The following is a 19,511-nucleotide window of genomic DNA, read 5'->3' as shown; positions in this document are numbered from 1 at the left end:
AGCCGCTCACTGCCCCAGACTACCAGGACACAGCCGCTCACTGCCTTAGACCACTAGGACACAGCCGCTCACTACCCCAGACCACAAGGCAAACAGCCGATCACTACCCCAGACCAATAGGACACAGCCGATCACTGCCACAGACTACTAGGACACAGCCGCTCACTGCCCCAGACCACCAGGACACAGCCACTCACTGCCTCAGACCACCAGGACACAACCACTCACTGCCCCAGACCACCAGGACACAACCACTCACTGCCCCAGACCACCAGGACACAACCGCTCACTGCCCCAGACCACCAGGACACAACCGCTCACTGCCCCAACCACCAGGACACAACCGCTCACTGCCCCAGACCACCAGGACACAGCCGCTCACTGCCCCAGACCACCAGGACACAGCCGCTCACTGCCACAGACCACCAGGACACAGCCGCTCACTGCCACAGACCACCAGGACACAGCCGCTCACTGCCCTAGACCACTAGGACACAGCCGCTCACTGCCACAGACCACCAGGACACAGCCGCTCTCTGCCCCAGACCACTAGGACACAGCCGCTCACTGCCCCAGACCACCAGGACACAGCCGCTCACTGCCACAGACCACCAGGACACAGCCGCTCACTGCCACAGACCACCAGGACACAGCCGCTCACTGCCCCAGACCACTAGGACACAGCCACTCACTGCCACAGACCACCAGGACACAGCCGCTCTCTGCCCCAGACCCCCAGGACACCGCCGCTCACTGTCCCAGCTGCCGGCTGCTGGCTGAATCAACGTCCAACAACCATTGAAAATGTCTGGGCTCTGCAAAGCCTCAGTGAATGTGTTGTGAATGATCTCTCTGATACCCAAGACCACCAGGACACAGCCACTCACTGCCCCAGACCCCCAGGACATAGCCACTCACTGCCCCAGACCACCAGGACACAGCCGCTCACTGCCCCAGACCCCCAGGACACAGCCACTCACTGCCCCAGACCCCCAGGACACAGCCGCTCACTGCCCCAGACCCCCAGGATACAGCCGCTCACTGCCCCAGACCACCAGGACAATTTATAGGAATCGCCTGAGAAGTGAGGGACCCCTGTTCTTGTGATCATTGGGGGTCCTAGTGGTTAGACCCCGTACTAATCATCTATGCTGTACATAGGGGAAACCTGGTAACCCCAGGGCAGAGTTGGCTTAAGGCCCTATCACACAGAACGACTATAGGTCGTATTTGGTCGATATCGGCCGTTAAAACCAATAATCATCCCGTGTAATAGAAGGCAACGATCAGCTGACATGAAGGATGTTGGCCGATTGTTGCAGACACTTGTAGTGGTGGCAGCAGACTGCTGCTATATGCTATGGGCTGCCCGGACAGGCAGCCCCCCTGCAGCTCCCCGCTGCCGCCCCTGCACATACCTGCTCGCTGCCGCCACGTGTAATAGCGTCAGCAGCGAGCGGGAAACAAGGAGCAAACGAGTGCTGCCAGCTCCTCCAGTCACCGCGTGTCATACAGCCTCCAGTCTCATGGGAAGGTATAGAGAGAAGCAGCTGCACAGTCCCTGGAATCAGCGGGACAGCCGGATGACACAAACAGAAGCCGGAGACGGCAAACAGCGACTGTACAGGATTAGTGGAATCTGTTCTCAAACACCGAGAGACGATGATGGAGCCCAACCCACTAAGCAAAGAAGGTGTTATCAGACCTGGAGAACGTCCTGACAAGGTGTAACCCTCCTGATACCTGTATATACTGCTCCCTGCACCACTGCTCCGGACCTCCCCACTGCTCCCTGCACCACTGCTCTGGACCTCCCCACTGCTCCCTGCACCACTGCTTCGGACCTCCCCACCGCTCACTGCACCACTGCTCCCTGCACCACTCCTCCGGACCTCCCCACTGCTCCCTGCACCACTGCTCCGGACCTCCCCACCACTCCCTGCACCACTGCTCCGGACCTCCCCACCACTCCCTGCACCACTGCTCCGGACCTCCCCACTGCTCCCTGCACCACTGCTATGAACCTCCCAACCGCTCCCTGCACCACTGCTCCGGACCTCCCCACTGCTCCCTGCACCACTGCTCCGGACCTCCCCACTGCTCCCTGCACCACTGCTCCGGACCTCCCCACTGCTCCCTGCACCACTGCTCCGGACCTCCCGACTGCTCCCTGCACCACTGCTCTGGACCTCCCCACTGCTCCCTGCACCACTGCTCCGGACCTCCCCACTGCTCCCTGCACCCCTCCTCCGGACCTCCCCACTGCTCCCTGCACCACTGCTCCGGACCTCCCCACTGCTCCCTGCACCACTGCTCCGGACCTCCCCACTGCTCCCTGCACCACTGCTCCGGACCTCCCCACCGCTCCCTGCACCACTGCTCCGGACCTCCCCACCGCTCCCTGCACCACTGCTCCGGACCTCCCCACCGCTCCCTGCACCACTGCTCCGGGCTTCCCCACTGCTTCCCGTACCACCGCTCCGGACCTCCCCACTGCTCCCTGCACCACTACTCCGGACCTCCCGACTGCTCCCTGCACCACTGCTCCGGACCTCCCCACTGCTCCCTGCACCACTGCTATGGACCTCCCAACCGCTCCCTGCACCACTGCTCCGGACCTCCCCACTGCTCCCTGCACCACTGCTATGGACCTCCCAACCGCTCCCTGCACCACTGCTCCGGACCTCCCCACTGCTCCCTGCACCACTGCTCCGGACCTCCCCACTGCTCCCTGCACCACTGCTCCGGACCTCCCCACTGCTCCCTGCACCACTGCTCCGGACCTCCCGACTGCTCCCTGCACCACTGCTCTGGACCTCCCCACTGCTCCCTGCACCACTGCTCTGGACCTCCCCACTGCTCCCTGCACCACTGCTATGGACCTCCCAACCGCTCCCTGCACCACTGCTCCGGACCTCCCCACTGCTCCCTGCACCACTGCCCTGGACCTCCCCACTGCTCCCTGCACCACTGCCCTGGATCTCCCCACTGCTCCCTGCACCACTGCTCCGGACCTCCCCACTGCTCCCTGCACCCCTCCTCCGGACCTCCCCACTGTTTCCTGCACCACTGCTCCGGACCTCCCCACTGCTCCCTGCACCACTGCTCCGGACCTCCCCACTGCTCCCTGCACCACTGCTACGGACCTCCCCACCGCTCCCTGCACCACTGCTCCGGACCTCCCGACTGCTCCCTGCACCACTGCTCTGGACCTCCCCACTGCTCCCTGCACCACTGCTCTGGACCTCCCCACTGCTCCCTGCACCACTGCTATGGACCTCCCAACCGCTCCCTGCACCACTGCTCCGGACCTCCCCACTGCTCCCTGCACCACTGCCCTGGACCTCCCCACTGCTCCCTGCACCACTGCCCTGGATCTCCCCACTGCTCCCTGCACCACTGCTCCGGACCTCCCCACTGCTCCCTTCACCCCTCCTCCGGACCTCCCCACTGCTCCCTGCACCACTGCTCCGGACCTCCCCACTGCTCCCTGCACCACTTCTCCGGACCTCCCCACTGCTCCCTGCACCACTGCTACGGACCTCCCCACCGCTCCCTGCACCACTGCTCCGGACCTCCCCACCGCTCCCTGCACCACTGCTCCGGACCTCCCCACCGCTCCCTGCACCACTGCTCCGGGCTTCCCCACTGCTTCCCGTACCACCGCTCCGGACCTCCCCACTGCTCCCTGCTCCACTGCTCCGGGCTTCCCCACTGCTTCCCGTACCACCGCTCCGGACCTCCCCACTGCTCCCTGCACCACTAATCCGGACCTCCCGACTGCTCCCTGCACCACTGCTCCGGACCTCCCCACTGCTCCCTTCACCACTGCTCCGAACCACCCGACTGCTCCCTGCACCACTGCTCCGGACCTCCCCACTGCTCCCTGCACCACTGCTCCGGACCTCTCCACTGCTTCCCGCACCACTGCTCCGGACCTCCCCACTGCTCCCTGCACCACTCCTCCGGACCTCCCCACCGCTCCCTGCACCACTGCACCGGACCTCCCCACTGCTTTCCGCACCACCGCTCCAGACCTCCCCACTGCTTCCTGCCCCAGCGCTTCGGACCTCCCCACTGCTTCCCGTACCACTGATCCGGACCTCCCCACTGCTTCCCGTACCACGGCTCCGGACCTCCCCACTGCTTCCCACACCACCACTTCGGACCTCCCCACTGCTTCCCGCACCACCGCTCCGGAGCTCCCCACTGCTTCCCACACCACTGCTCCGGACCTCCCCACCTCTCCCTGCACCACTGCTCCGGGCTTCCCTACTGCTTCCCGTACCACTGCTCCGGACCTCCCCACTGCTCCCTGCACCACTACTCCGGACCTCCCGACTGCTCCCTGCACCACTGCTCCGGACCTCCCCACTGCTCCCTTCACCACTGCTCCGGACCACCCGACTGCTCCCTGCACCACTGCTCCGGACCTCCCCACTGCTCCCTGCACCACTGCTCCGGACCTCTCCACTGCTTCCCGCACCACTGCTCCGGACCTCCCCACTGCTCCCTGCACCACTCCTCCGGACCTCCCCACCGCTCCCTGCACCACTGCACCGGACCTCCCCACTGCTTTCCGCACCACCGCTCCAGACCTCCCCACTGCTTCCTGCACCAGCGCTTCGGACCTCCCCACTGCTTCCCGTACCACTGATCCGGACCTCCCCACTGCTTCCCGTACCACGGCTCCGGACCTCCCCACTGCTTCCCACACCACCACTCCGGACCTCCCCACTGCTTCCCGCACCACCGCTCCGGAGCTCCCCACTGCTTCCCACACCACCGCTCCGGACCTCCCCACTGCTCCAGAGCTCCCAACTGCTTCCCACACCACCACTCCGGACCTCCCCACTGCTTCCCGCAGCACCGCTCTGGATCTCCCCACTGCTTCCCGCACCACCGCTCCGGACCTCCCCACCACTCTGGACCTCCCCACTGCTTCCCGCAGCACCGCTCCGGACATCCCCACTGCTTCCCACACCACCACTCCGAACCTCCCCACCGCTCCGGACCTCCCCACTTCTCAGGACCTCCCCACTGCTTTCCGCACCACCGCTCCGGACCTCCCCACTTCTCAGGACCTCCCCACTGCTTCCCGCAGCACCGCTCTGGATTTCCTCACTGCTCCCTGTTTGTGTGCTGCATTGATTATATGTCCATATACCCACATGACCCCTGCAGTGATGGCAGAATATACAATGCGACCACTAAGGCCAGTGATTGGCTGAGGTAGCTGTGGGGTCATACCTGTGAGGAGGACTGGAGAGGGGGGGGGGATCAGTGAGTGGAGCTTCTTCTTTTATTATTTTATCACCTGATATTACTCAGGGATCAGGAGATCAGCTACAAGGGTTTCTCTATAGATTCTGTATACAGCAGAAGGAAGGGGGGGTCGGATCTGTATACTGTACGGCATGGGACGCATCCATTATAATCCAGATCCCATCTATTATAACCCCATTGGGAATGTCTCCTGGGTGACGTCGCTCACAGATCACATTACCCCAGAAGAGAAGAAATCACACAACGTCCTCCTGTCATCCGACCGACCAGGGAGAAGAGTTTCCATTCTCCGACCTGTAAAGTAACCGGATCCCCGGCCGGCGATGAGAGTCCCAGGAATAGCGGAGTCATCGTGTCATTCCCTCCATCCTCTTACATCTCCTGCTGTGTGTATGGGGGAACTCCGCCATCCTGTATTATTATATGGGGGGCAGGTGGAGGATGAGGTCAGGGGGGACACCGCCATCCTGTATTATTATATGGGGGGGCAGGCAGAGGATGGGGTATGGGGGGACACCGCCATCCTGTATTATTATATGGGGAAGGGGGGATGAGGTCAGGGGGGACACCGCCATCCTGTATTATTATATGGGGGGCAGGTGGAGGATGGGGTATGGGGGGACACCGCCATCCTGTATTATTATATGGGGAAGGGGGGATGAGGTCAGGGGGGACACCGCCATCCTGTATTATTATATGTTATATGGGGGGCAGGCAGAGGATGGGGTATGGGGGGGGACACCGCCATCCTGTATTATTATATGGGGGGCAGGTGGAGGATGGGGTATGGGGGGACACCGCCATCCTGTATTATTATATGGGGAAGGGGGGATGAGGTCAGGGGGGACACCGCCATCCTGTATTATTATATGTTATATGGGGGGCAGGCAGAGGATGGGGTATGGGGGGGGACACCGCCATCCTGTATTATTATATGGGGGGCAGGTGGAGGATGGGGTATGGGGGGACACCGCCATCCTGTATTATTATATGGGGAAGGGGGGATGAGGTCAGGGGGGACACCGCCATCCTGTATTATTATATGTTATATGGTGGGCAGGCAGAGGATGGGGTATGGGGGGGGACACCGCCATCCTGTATTATTATATGGGGGGCAGGTGGAGGATGAGGTCAGGGGGGGGACACCGCCATCCTGTATTATTATATGGGGGGCAGGCAGAGGATGGGGTATGGGGGGACACTGCCATCCTGTATTATTATATGGGGGGCAGGCAGAGGATGGGGTATGGGGGGGGACACCGCCATCCTGTATTATTATATGGGGGGCAGGCAGAGGATGGGGTATGGGGGGGGACACCGCCATCCTGTATTATTATATGGGGGGCAGGCAGAGGATGGGGTATGGGGGGACACCGCCATCCTGTATTATTGGGGGGGGGGGCAGCAGGTGGGGACACGGTCTGCCTCACACACTCAGCTTTACAGCCGCCTCACAGACATTGAGATTCCCTGGGAGATTTGGTCTCTTTGATGTTTCTGTAACGAATATAAAAAAGGTGAAGAGGAGAAATAATTCTAAGGTCAGTGGCCGAACCAGCGGATATCAGAGAGCGGGGCTCCGCAGGACATCATTCACATTGATGAGGAATTGACTTATTATTCCAACTATGTTTACGAGGCTAAAGCTTATAGACAAAGGCAACGACAACAAAATGGAGGCTCCGCTTATATACAGGATATACAGACAGGAGTCTCCCATAATGATCTCATATCTATGGAAAGGACATACAGGCTGTAGATAGGGAGGAGAGCATACATGGAGGGCAGCTCACACAGACTGTATATAGGGAGGAGAGCATACATGGAGGGCAGCTCACACAGGCTGTATATAGGGAGGAGAGGATACATGGAGGGCAACTCACACAGGCTGTATATAGGGAGGAGAGCATACAGGGAGGACAGCTCACACAGGCTGTATATAGGGAGGAGAGCATACAGGGAGGACAGCTCACACAGGCTGTATATAGGGAGGAGAGTATACATGGAGGGCAGCTCACACAGGCTGTATATAGGGAAGAGAGCATACATGGAGGGCAGCTCACACAGGCTGTATATAGGGAGGAGAGCATACATGGAGGGCAGCTCACACAGGCTGTATATAGGGAGGAGAGTATACATGGAGGGCAGCTCACACAGGCTGTATATAGGGAGGAGAGCATACATGGGGGGCAGCTCACACAGGCTGTATATAGGGAGGAGAGCATACACGGAGGGCAGCTCACACAGGCTGTATATAGGGAGGAGAGCATACATGGTGGGCAGCTCATACAGGCTGTATATAGGGAGGAGAGCATACATGGAGGGCAGCTCACACAGGCTGTATATAGGGAGGAGAGGATACATGGAGGGCAACTCACACAGGCTGTATATAGGGAAGAGAGCATACAGGGAGGACAGCTCACACAGGCTGTATATAGGGAGGAGAGTATACATGGAGGGCAGCTCACACAGGCTGTATATAGGGAAGAGAGCATACATGGAGGGCAGCTCACACAGGCTGTATATAGGGAGGAGAGTATACATGAAGGGCAGCTCACACAGGCTTTATATAGGGAGGAGAGCATACACGGAGGGCAGCTTACACAGGCTGTATATAGGGAGGAGAGCATACATGGAGGGCAGCTCACACAGGCTGTATATAGGGAGGAGAGTATACATGAAGGGCAGCTCACACAGGCTTTATATAGGGAGGAGAGCATACACGGAGGGCAGCTTACACAGGCTGTATATAGGGAGGAGAGTATACATGAAGGGCAGCTCACACAGGCTTTATATAGGGAGGAGAGCATACATGGAGGGCAGCTCACACAGGCTGTATATAGGGAGGAGAGCATACATGGAGGGCAGCTCACACAGGCTGTATATAGGGAGGAGAGTATACATGGAGGGCAGCTCACACAGGCTGTATATAGGGAGGAGAGTATACATGGAGGACAGCTTACACAGGCTGTATATAGGGAGGAGAGCATACATGGAGGACAGATCACACAGGCTGTATATAGGGAGGAGAGTATACATGGGGGGCAGCTCACACAGGCTGTATATAGGGAGGAGAGCATACACGGAGGGCAGCTCACACAGGCTGTATATAGGGAGGAGAGCATACATGGAGAACAGCTTATACAGGCTGTATATAGGGAGGATAGCATACATGGTGGGCAGCTCATACAGGCTGTATATAGGGAGGAGAGCATACATGGAGGGCAGCTCACACAGGCTGTATATAGGGAGGAGAGCATACATGGTGGGCAGCTCACACAGGCTGTATATAGGGAGGAGAGCATACATGGTGGGCAGCTCACACAGGCTGTATATAGGGAGGAGAGCATACATGGTGGGCAGCTCACACAGGCTGTATATAGGGAGGAGAGCATACATGGAGGGCAGCTCACACAGGCTGTATATAGGGAGGAGAATATACATGGAGGGCAGCTCACACAGGCTGTATATAGGGAGGAGAGCATACACGGAGGGCAGCTTACACAGGCTGTATATAAGGAGGAGAGCATACATGGAGGGCAGCTTACACAGGCTGTATATAGGGAGGATAGCATACATGGTGGGCAGCTCATACAGGCTGTATATAGGGAGGAGAGCATACATGGTGGGCAGCTAATACAGGCTGTATATAGGGGGGAGAGCATACATGGTGGGCAGCTCATACAGACTGTATATAGGGAGGAGAGCATACTGTACATGGTGGGCAGCTCACACAGGCTGTATATAGGGAGGAGAATATACATGGAGGGCAGCTCACACAGGCTGTATATAGGAAGGAGAGCATACACGGAGGGCAGCTTACACAGGCTGTATATAGGGAGGAGAGCATACATGGAGGGCAGCTTACACAGGCTGTATATAGGGAGGAGAGCATACACGGAGGGCAGCTCACACAGGCTGTATATAGGAAGGAGAGCATACACGGAGGGCGGCTTACACAGGCTGTATATAGGGGAGAGCATACATGGAGGGCAGCTCATACAGGCTGTAGATAGGGAGGAGAGCATACATGGTGGGCAGCTCACACAGGCTGTAGATAGGGAGGAGAGCATACATGGAGGGCAGCTCACACAGGCTGTATATAGGGGGAGAGTATACATGGAGGGCAGCTCACACAGGCTGTAGACAGGAAGGAGAACATACAGTACATGGAGGGCAGCTCATACAGGCTGTAGATAGGGAGGAGAGCATACATGTTTAATAAAGACCTATAGATAAAGTGTATTTTGCACCATAAGGCTATGTTCAGGCTCTATGACACTGGCCATTCCGTGACCTGGTCCGGTCATGGAACGATCAGTGTCAGAAAAGATCATCCCAGCCGGTTCTACAGTACCGGCGGGATGATCTTTTCCGCCGCTGAATTCGAATGCGGGCGCATCTATGCACGCCCACATCTGAATTTCCTACTGCTCAAAATGGAGTGTGCGGCCAGAGCCACACAATCCATTGTGTGAATTGACAGGGTTTTCTGCGGACGTGATTATTACATAGCTTACATAGTGTGAACATAGCCTAATAATTTAAACAAGAATACAAAAAAAATAACTTTTTAAAGATGTCTATAACCCTATATCCAAGCAGTTACTGTAGCCTCTGCTGTAAATCTCTTCTGGTCACACATGGGGTTACATAGTATCCGGTTACATTTACAGTAAGTAAAACAAAAAATAAATGTACATTCTCCAGACCGGACCCCGTTTGGGATTTCTCCAGCAAAGAATGAACCTTTTACCTTTGCTCAGTGTTTATTGCACCATCGGCCCTTAGATTCCACATGAATGATCGGCTGGCGCTGAGCGCTGGTTAATGTTTGCTCTGGATCTGTGGACGCACACACCGACCTCTGTCACTCCGCATGTTGTTATATTTATGGGCAGAGAAGCTTTAAAGGCCTCAAGTGACAAATAAACTACAAGACTTCATTAGAGAGACTACATGTGGCCTCTCTGGACATAGAACAGAACAGGAGATATGCAGCAGATCCTGCCGTATTGCTGGGGGACTATTATAATACGTCTGTTCTGAGTGGTCGCATGGGACCTGAGGTTACTGGGGGCTTAGGGTGTCCCCAAATGTCCACAATATGCAATGATGTTCCAAATGATGATAGCTCAGGGGGCTCAGCGTATTGCAAGAGCAGGCAATGGGGCCCCTAGATGTGGTGGGCCCTATAGCAGCCGCTATGGCTGCTACATTGGTAGTTAGGCCCCTGCTCTCTGCTGCCACCTCTGTCCATGTCAGGAACTGTCCAGAGCAGGAGAGGTTTTCTATGGGGATTTGCTGCTGCTCTGGACAGTTCCTGACATGGACAGAGGTGGCAGCAGAGAGCACTGTGTCAGACTGGAGAGAATACACCACATCCTGCAGGACATACAGCAGCTGATAAGTACTGGAAGACTAGAGATTTTTAAATAGAAGTAAATTACAAATCTATGTATAGCCGTATACAGATCGCTATGAAGGTGCAGCCGTATACAGATCGATATATAGATGCAACCGTATAAAGATCGATATATAGATGCAGCCGTATACAGATCGCTGTATATAAGTCTATCCCCCAGTAGAAGCGCATTCCTTATAGAGCGGCCGTCGCCGGCTGGTACCCGTCTTATCAGTCTCTGCAGAGTGGACTCGTCTGACATCTGTTTTCATCCCGGAGATGGACGATTGCCAGGAGAGCTGCTTTATGTCCAGATACATGAGGACCACCTGATCCTCATGGCCGCCGCCGCCGTATTACAGCCTCATCAGGGTTCCCACGCTCAGGAATTCCAGTCATTGTGTTATTTCTGCAAACCACCATATACCGCTGTATACACCATATACCTCACACCACCATATACCACCATATACCGCCGTATACACCATATACCACCGTATACAATATATGCCTCACACCACCATATACCGCTGTATACACCATATACCTCACACCACCATATACTGCCATATACCACCATATACCGCCGTATACCACCATATACCGCTGTATACACCATATACCACCATATACAACATATGCCTCACACCACCATATATCTCACACCACCATATACCGCCGTATACCACCATATACCACTGTATACACCATATACCACCGTATACACCTTATACCTCCATATAGCACCATATATCTCACACCACCAGATACCACCGTATACCACCATACCTCACACCACCATATACCTTCGTATACCACCATATACCGCCGTATACCACTATATACCTCACACCATATACCACCATATACCGCTGTGTACCCTAATACCTGACACTCCCATACCTCACCCCACCATATACTGCCGTATACCACCATACCTCACACCACCATATACTGCCGTATACCACCATACCTCACACCACCATATACTGCCGTATACCACCATATCTCACTCTACCATATACTGCCGTGTACCCCATACCCTACACCTCATATATCCCCAATACCTCACAACCCATATACTCACACCCTCCATACCTCACACCCATATATCCCGCATACCTTACACCCCCACCTCCATATGTTTTTGTTGTTCCCATCTATGAGATGAGTAATGACTCTGTGGGTGAGATGTGTCTGAGGTTTCCCGCACACATAATATCCCACAGTTCATCAAAGCTTTATCCCCCCCCCCCCCCATATCTCACCTCTCACCCCCCCCCCCCCCCCCCCCTGTATCTTCCTCCTCCTCAGGTTCTGCTACTGATATGAAGAAGGAAATTGTTGGATATTTCTGTCTGAGATTCCTGACTCATTTGTTTGATTTGTTTTTTTTTAATCTAATTTTAGGATTTGTGTGAAAATCTGATGTTTTGGGTGAAATTTATGCAGAACTATAAATAAAAATCTCTATAAAGTTATTCTTACCTATAGTGACATGGCGGATGGGATCTCTGTGACATTAAAGAGGTGAAATAGGTGCTTACAAATCACCTGGTGCCAGAAAGTTATAATACAAATTTGTAATTTACTTCTATTAAAAAATCTCCAGTCTTCCAGTACTTATCAGCTGCTGTATGTCCTGTACAAAGTGGTATATTCTCTCCAGTCTGACACAGTGCTCTCTGCTGCCACCTCTGTCCATGTCAGGAACTGTCCAGAGCAGGAGAGGTTTTCTATGGGGATTTGCTGCTGCTCTGGACAGTTCCTGACATGGACAGAGGTGGCAGCAGAGAGCACTGTGTCAGACTGGAGAGAATACACCACTTCCTGCAGGACATACAGCAGCTGATAAGTACTGGAAGACTGGAGAGAATACACCACTTCCTGCAGGACATACAGCAGCTGATAAGTACTGGAAGACTGGAGAGAATACACCACTTCCCACAGGACATGCAGCAGCTGATAAGTACTGGAAGACTGGAAATTTTTATGTAGAAGTAGTTTACAAACCTTTATAAATTTCTGAAACCAGTTGATTTAAAAGAAAAATTTAAGAATAAAGATGAAGTGTAACAGCTGAGTAACATTTTATTTATTTATTTTTATTTCTTTGTGTTTTTTTTTATTCTTGGACAGCCCCTTTAACCTTTAACGTACCTCCCCCGGGGGGCGCTGTGACTGTTACCCCCACAACACATCTAGAAGAGCCCATTACACCAGCAGTTTAGTCTTTTTTCTTTTCCTCTGAATCTACTGATGAGCTGTGGACTTGACGGACGATTATACGTGTTGTTACCACTGGAATTGTAGAGTTCTGAGGAATCTGTGTCAAATTAAGATTATTATTATTATTATTATTATTATTATTAGCAGTAGGGTTATTCTGGTGTTTTACTCCCCAAAACAATGACATTTCAACAGTAAGATTTAATATTAGCCAACGAGATACAGAAATATATACAGTGGTACCTCGGTTTAAGAGTAACTTGGTTTAAGAGTGTTTTGGTGTAAGAGCTCCCTGTACTGGGTGGGAGGGGGAGTGGGGGAGGGGCATGGTCTGCATAGCGGGGTCTACAGCCCTGTACTCTGACCCAGGAAGTCTTCCTCACCTTCCAAATCATAGCAGATCCACTTCAGGCTGGGGCTTACATCAGGGGACAGGACTGTGGAGGTAATCTCTCCATAGCTGTAACCCCTCTCTCCTCGGACAGAGAGTGCTGTATGTATGAGCCCACATCTGCCCTGCTCATTTCTTCATGCTCCCTGCAGTCTCTGTCCGCCCTTGTTTTTCCCATCCTCTCCATTCCTGCTATAATGTGCCTGCACTTACGCTCAGCTATACACACTGCTGCCATAATGTGCCTGCACTTACACTCAGCTATACACACTGCTGCTATAATGTGCCTGCACTCACACTCAGCTATACACACTGCTGCTATAATGTGCCTGCACTCACACTCAGCTATACATACTGCTGCTATAATGTACCTGCTCTTACACTCAGCTATACACAGTACACATGTACAGTAACTTATATATCACATATCCAGCTGCTGCTGTGTTATCAGGGTTATACAGTTATTATACATTATATACCACATGCTGCTATACTGTACAGTAACTTATATATCCCATATCCATCTGCAGTGTTATCAGGGTTATACAGTTACTATACATTATACACCACATGCTGCTATACTGTCCAGTAACTTATAATATCACATATCCAGCTGCTGTGTTATCAGGGTTATACAGTTAATATACATTATACACCACATGCTGCTATACTGTACAATAACTTATATATCACATATCCAGCTGCTGCTGTGTTATCAGGGTTATACAGTTACTATACATTATACACCACATGCTGCTATACTGTACAGTAACTTATATATCACATATCCAGCTGCTGTGTTATCAGGGTTATACAGTTACTATACATTATATACCACATGCTGCTATACTGTACAGTAACTTATATATCACATATCCAGCTGCTGCTGTGTTATCAGGGTTATACAGTTACTATACATTATATACCACATGCTGCTATACTGTACAGTAACTTATATATCACATATCCAGCTGCTGCTGAGTTATCAGGGTTATACAGTTACTATACATTATACACCACATGCTGCTATACTGTACAGTAACTTATATATCACAAATCCAGCTGCTGCAGTGTTATCAGGGTTATACAGTTACTATACATTATACACCACATGCTGCTATACTGTACAGTAACTTATATATCACATATCCTGCTGCTGTGTTATCAGGGCTATACAGTTAATATACATTATACACCACATGCTGCTATACTGTACAGTAACTTATATATCACATATCCAGCTGCTGTGTGATCTGGGTTATACAGTTACTATACATTATACACCACATGCTGCTATACTGTACAGTAACTTATATATCACATATCCAGCTGCTGTATTATCAGGGTTATACAGTTACTATACATTATATACCACATGCTGCTATACTGTACAGTAACTTATATATCACATATCCAGCTGCTGCTTTATTATCAGGGTTATACAGTTACTATACATTATATACTACATGCTGCTATACTGTACAGTAACTTATATATCACATATCCAGCTGCTGCTTTATTATCAGGGTTATACAGTTACTATACATTATATACCACATGCTGCTATACTGTACAGTAACTTATATATCACATATCCAGCTGCTGAGTTATCAGGGTTATACAGTTACTATACATTATACACCACATGCTGCTATACTGTACAGTAACTTATATATCACATATCCAGCTGCTGCAGTGTTATCAGGGTTATACAGTTACTATACATTATACACCACATGCTGCTATACTGTACAGTAACTTATATATCACATATCCAGCTGCTGTGTTATCAGGGTTATACAGTTACTATACATTATACACCACATGCTGCTATACTGTACAATAACTTATATATCACATATCCAGCTGCTGTGTTATCAGGGTTATACAGTTACTATACATTATATACCACATGCTGCTATACTGTACAGTAACGTATATATCACATATCCAGCTGCTGCTGTGTTATCAGGGTTATACAGTTACTATACATTATATACCACATGCTGCTATACTGTACAGTAACTTATATATCACATATCCAGCTGCTTCTCATTGCTTCATCTCTTCTACATGTTATTCAGAATAATAATCAGTATATTTGGGGGGTGGAACCAATTGTCTGCAGATCAGTGATTTCTTATGGGAGAATTTGCTTTAGTGTAAGAGTGATTTGGATTACAAGCGCCGTCCCGGAACGGATTATACTCCTAATCCAAGGCACCACTCTATATGTATATATATATAATCCAAGGCACCACTGTATATGTATATATATATAATCCAAGGCACCACTGTGTATCCCTTACTGTATCTCCTCCCATGGTCTCTTAGGCCTCCATAGTGACCCCCATGCTTCTTATCATCAGAAAGTCCCATAGACATCACTATCACTATATATCACTATCACTATACATCACTATGACTATATATCACTATGACTATATATCACTATCACTATATATCACTATCACTATGTATCACTATATATCACTATCACTATACATCACTATCACTATATATCACTATCACTATATATCACTATCACTATATATCACTATATATCACTATCACTATGTATCACTATATATCACTATGTATCACTATCTATCACTATACATCACTATCACTATGTATCACTATCACTATATATCACTATCACTATGTATCACTATCACTATACATCACTATCACTATGTATCACTATCACTATATATCACTATCACTATGTATCACTATATATCACTATCACTATATATCACTATCACTATACATCACTATGACTATATATCACTATGACTATGTATCACTATCACTATATATCACTATCACTATATATCACTATGTATCACTATCACTATATATCACTATCACTATATATCACTATCACTATATATCACTATATATCACTATCACTATGTATCACTATATATCACTATGTATCACTATCTATCACTATACATCACTATCACTATGTATCACTATCACTATATATCACTATCACTATGTATCACTATATATCACTATCACTATATATCACTATCACTATACATCACTATGACTATATATCACTATGACTATATATCACTATCACTATGTATCACTATCACTATATATCACTATCACTATATATCACTATGTATCACTATCACTATATATCACTATCACTATGTATCACTATCACTATATATCACTATGTATCACTATCACTATATATCACTATCACTATGTATCACTATCACTATATATCACTATCACTATATATCACTATATATCACTATCACTATGTATCACTATCACTATGTATCACTATATATCACTATCACTATATATCACTATTGCTATATATCACTATCACTATATATCACTATGTATTACTATCACTATGTATCACTATCACTATGTATCACTATCACTATGTATCACTATATATCACTATCACTATATATCACTATCACTATATATCACTATCACTATATATCACTATCACTATGTATCACTATCACTATATATCACTATCACTATATATCACTATGTATCACTATCACTATATATCACTATCACTATGTATCACTATCACTATATATCACTATCACTATATATCACTATATATCACTATCACTATGTATCACTATCACTATATATCACTATATATCACTATCACTATGTATCACTATCACTATACATCACTATCACTATGTATCACTATCACTATATATCACTATCACTATATATCACTATATATCACTATCACTATGTATCACTATATATCACTATTGCTATATATCACTATCACTATGTATCACTATCACTATGTATCACTATCACTATATATCACTATCACTATGTATCACTATCACTATGTATCACTATCACTATATATCACTATCACTATGTATCACTATCACTATACATCTCTATCACTATGTATCACTATCACTATATATCACTATCACTATATATCACTATCACTATATATCACTATATATCACTATCACTATATATCACTATATATCACTATCACTATATATCACTATTGCTATATATCACTATCACTATATATCACTATATATCACTATCACTATGTATCACTATCACTATACATCACTATCACTATGTATCACTATCACTATATATCACTATCACTATGTATCACTATATATCACTATTGCTATATATCACTATCACTATATATCACTATATATCACTATCACTATGTATCACTATATATCACTATACATCACTATCACTATATATCACTATCACTATATATCACTATCACTATATATCACTATCACTATGTATCACTATGTATCACTATCACTATATATCACTATCACTATGTATCACTATCACTATGTATCACTATCACTATATATCACTATCACTATGTATCACTATGTATCACTATATATCACTATGACATGGAGAGAGAGGAGCTGCTGCACATCCCACTTATGGCTGACACTAATGCCGCTAGGCATTTAAAAACCAACGCCAGGTTGTTTGTATATAATTTGACCAAACCATACTGCCCCATGTACCACGTGCAGGTCTCCTGGCTCACATGGGTCCCTACACTAACTCCACACTGTGTCGGTCAGCGACCGCCAACCCTGCAGAGCGTGCAGAAACAGGGAAGGGGGGCCATGGAATGGCCCTGCAACCCCAATGTCACAGGACCAAACCCAAAGTGCCCCCCCAAAAAAACAGTTGGCACCACCGGCGGAGAAGGCTGCCCCCAAACAACACAAGTGTGAATATGGTATTACACTCACCACCACTGCTGCAGATAGAATGGGAAAAACACAGAGGTACTGACATGTGAGCACAGGTGCATCCTGCTAATTCGGGTCATGTGGGCCTTACGAAGGGGAGTGCCAGCCGCTCAGAAAAGGGAGCCGAGTGGCATTAGTATCAGCCATAGGTGTGATGTGCAGCAGCTCCTTTTTCTCCATATCATATTTTATTTTTCTCCCTTTTCTGAGCGGCTGGCACTCCCCTTCGTAAGACCCACATGACCCGAATTAGCAGGATGCACCTGTGCTCACATGTCAGTACCTCTGTGTTTTTCCCATTCTACCAGCAGCAGTAATGGTGAGTACAAGACCATATTCACACTTGTGTTGTTTGGCGGCAGCCTTCTCCACCGGTGGTGCCTGCTGGGTTTGGGGGGGGCACTTTGGGTTTGGTCCTGTGGTATTGGGGTTGCAGGGCCATTCCATGGCCTCCCTTTCCTGCATGTGCACGCTTTGCGGGGTTGGCGGTCGCTGACCGACACGGTGTAGAGTTAGTGTAGGGACCCGTGTGATCCAGGAGACCTGCATGTGGTATACGGGAAAATATAGTTTGATCAAATTATATACCAACATCCTGGCGTTAGTTTTTAAAATAGGCCTAGCGGCATTAGTGTCAGCCATAGGTGTGAGGTGCAGCTGCTCCCTTCCTCCATGTTGTACTATACATCACTATATAACACTATCTATTACTATCTATTACTATTTATTAGGTTATCACTATATATCACTAGTTATTATTAATCACTATGTATCACTAGATATTATTAGTTATTACTATCAATCACTACCTATCACTAGTTACTATTACTTATCACTATTTATCACTAGTTATCACTATCTATCACTATTTATTATTAATCACTATATATCACTATCACTATATATCACTATTTATCACTATATATCACTATCTATTACTATGTATCACTATCACTATATATCACTATCTATCACTATGTATCACTATGTATCACTATCACTATATATCACTATCACTATCTATCACTATATATCACTATCACTATTTATAATTAGTTATCACTATCTATCATTATCTATCACTATTTATTATTATTAATCACTATTTATCACTAGTTATCACTCTCACTATCAATCACTATATATCACTTTCTACCACTGTAAGGCTATGTTCACACAACGTGAACATCCAGCCGTTCCTTGACCCTGGCCGAGTCACGGAACGGCCGGTCTCTGCCCGGATCATCGCAACCGGTACTTAAAGCGTAACTGTCATTTCAGGGCCATTTTTTTTAAAACATTAAATATCAACAGTACAAGTGATTTTAAGAAACTCTGTAATAGGTTTTATGTACTAAAAGAGTTTCCTTCTGTACTGAAAAAGCAATCTCCCAGCCTCCCCCCTCACATCAGATGAAGCAGG

This window comes from Dendropsophus ebraccatus, chromosome 4, assembly GCF_027789765.1.
Source record: "Dendropsophus ebraccatus isolate aDenEbr1 chromosome 4, aDenEbr1.pat, whole genome shotgun sequence".
Lineage (NCBI taxonomy): Eukaryota > Metazoa > Chordata > Amphibia > Anura > Hylidae > Dendropsophus > Dendropsophus ebraccatus.
Note: the sequence above shows the minus strand (reverse complement) of the source record.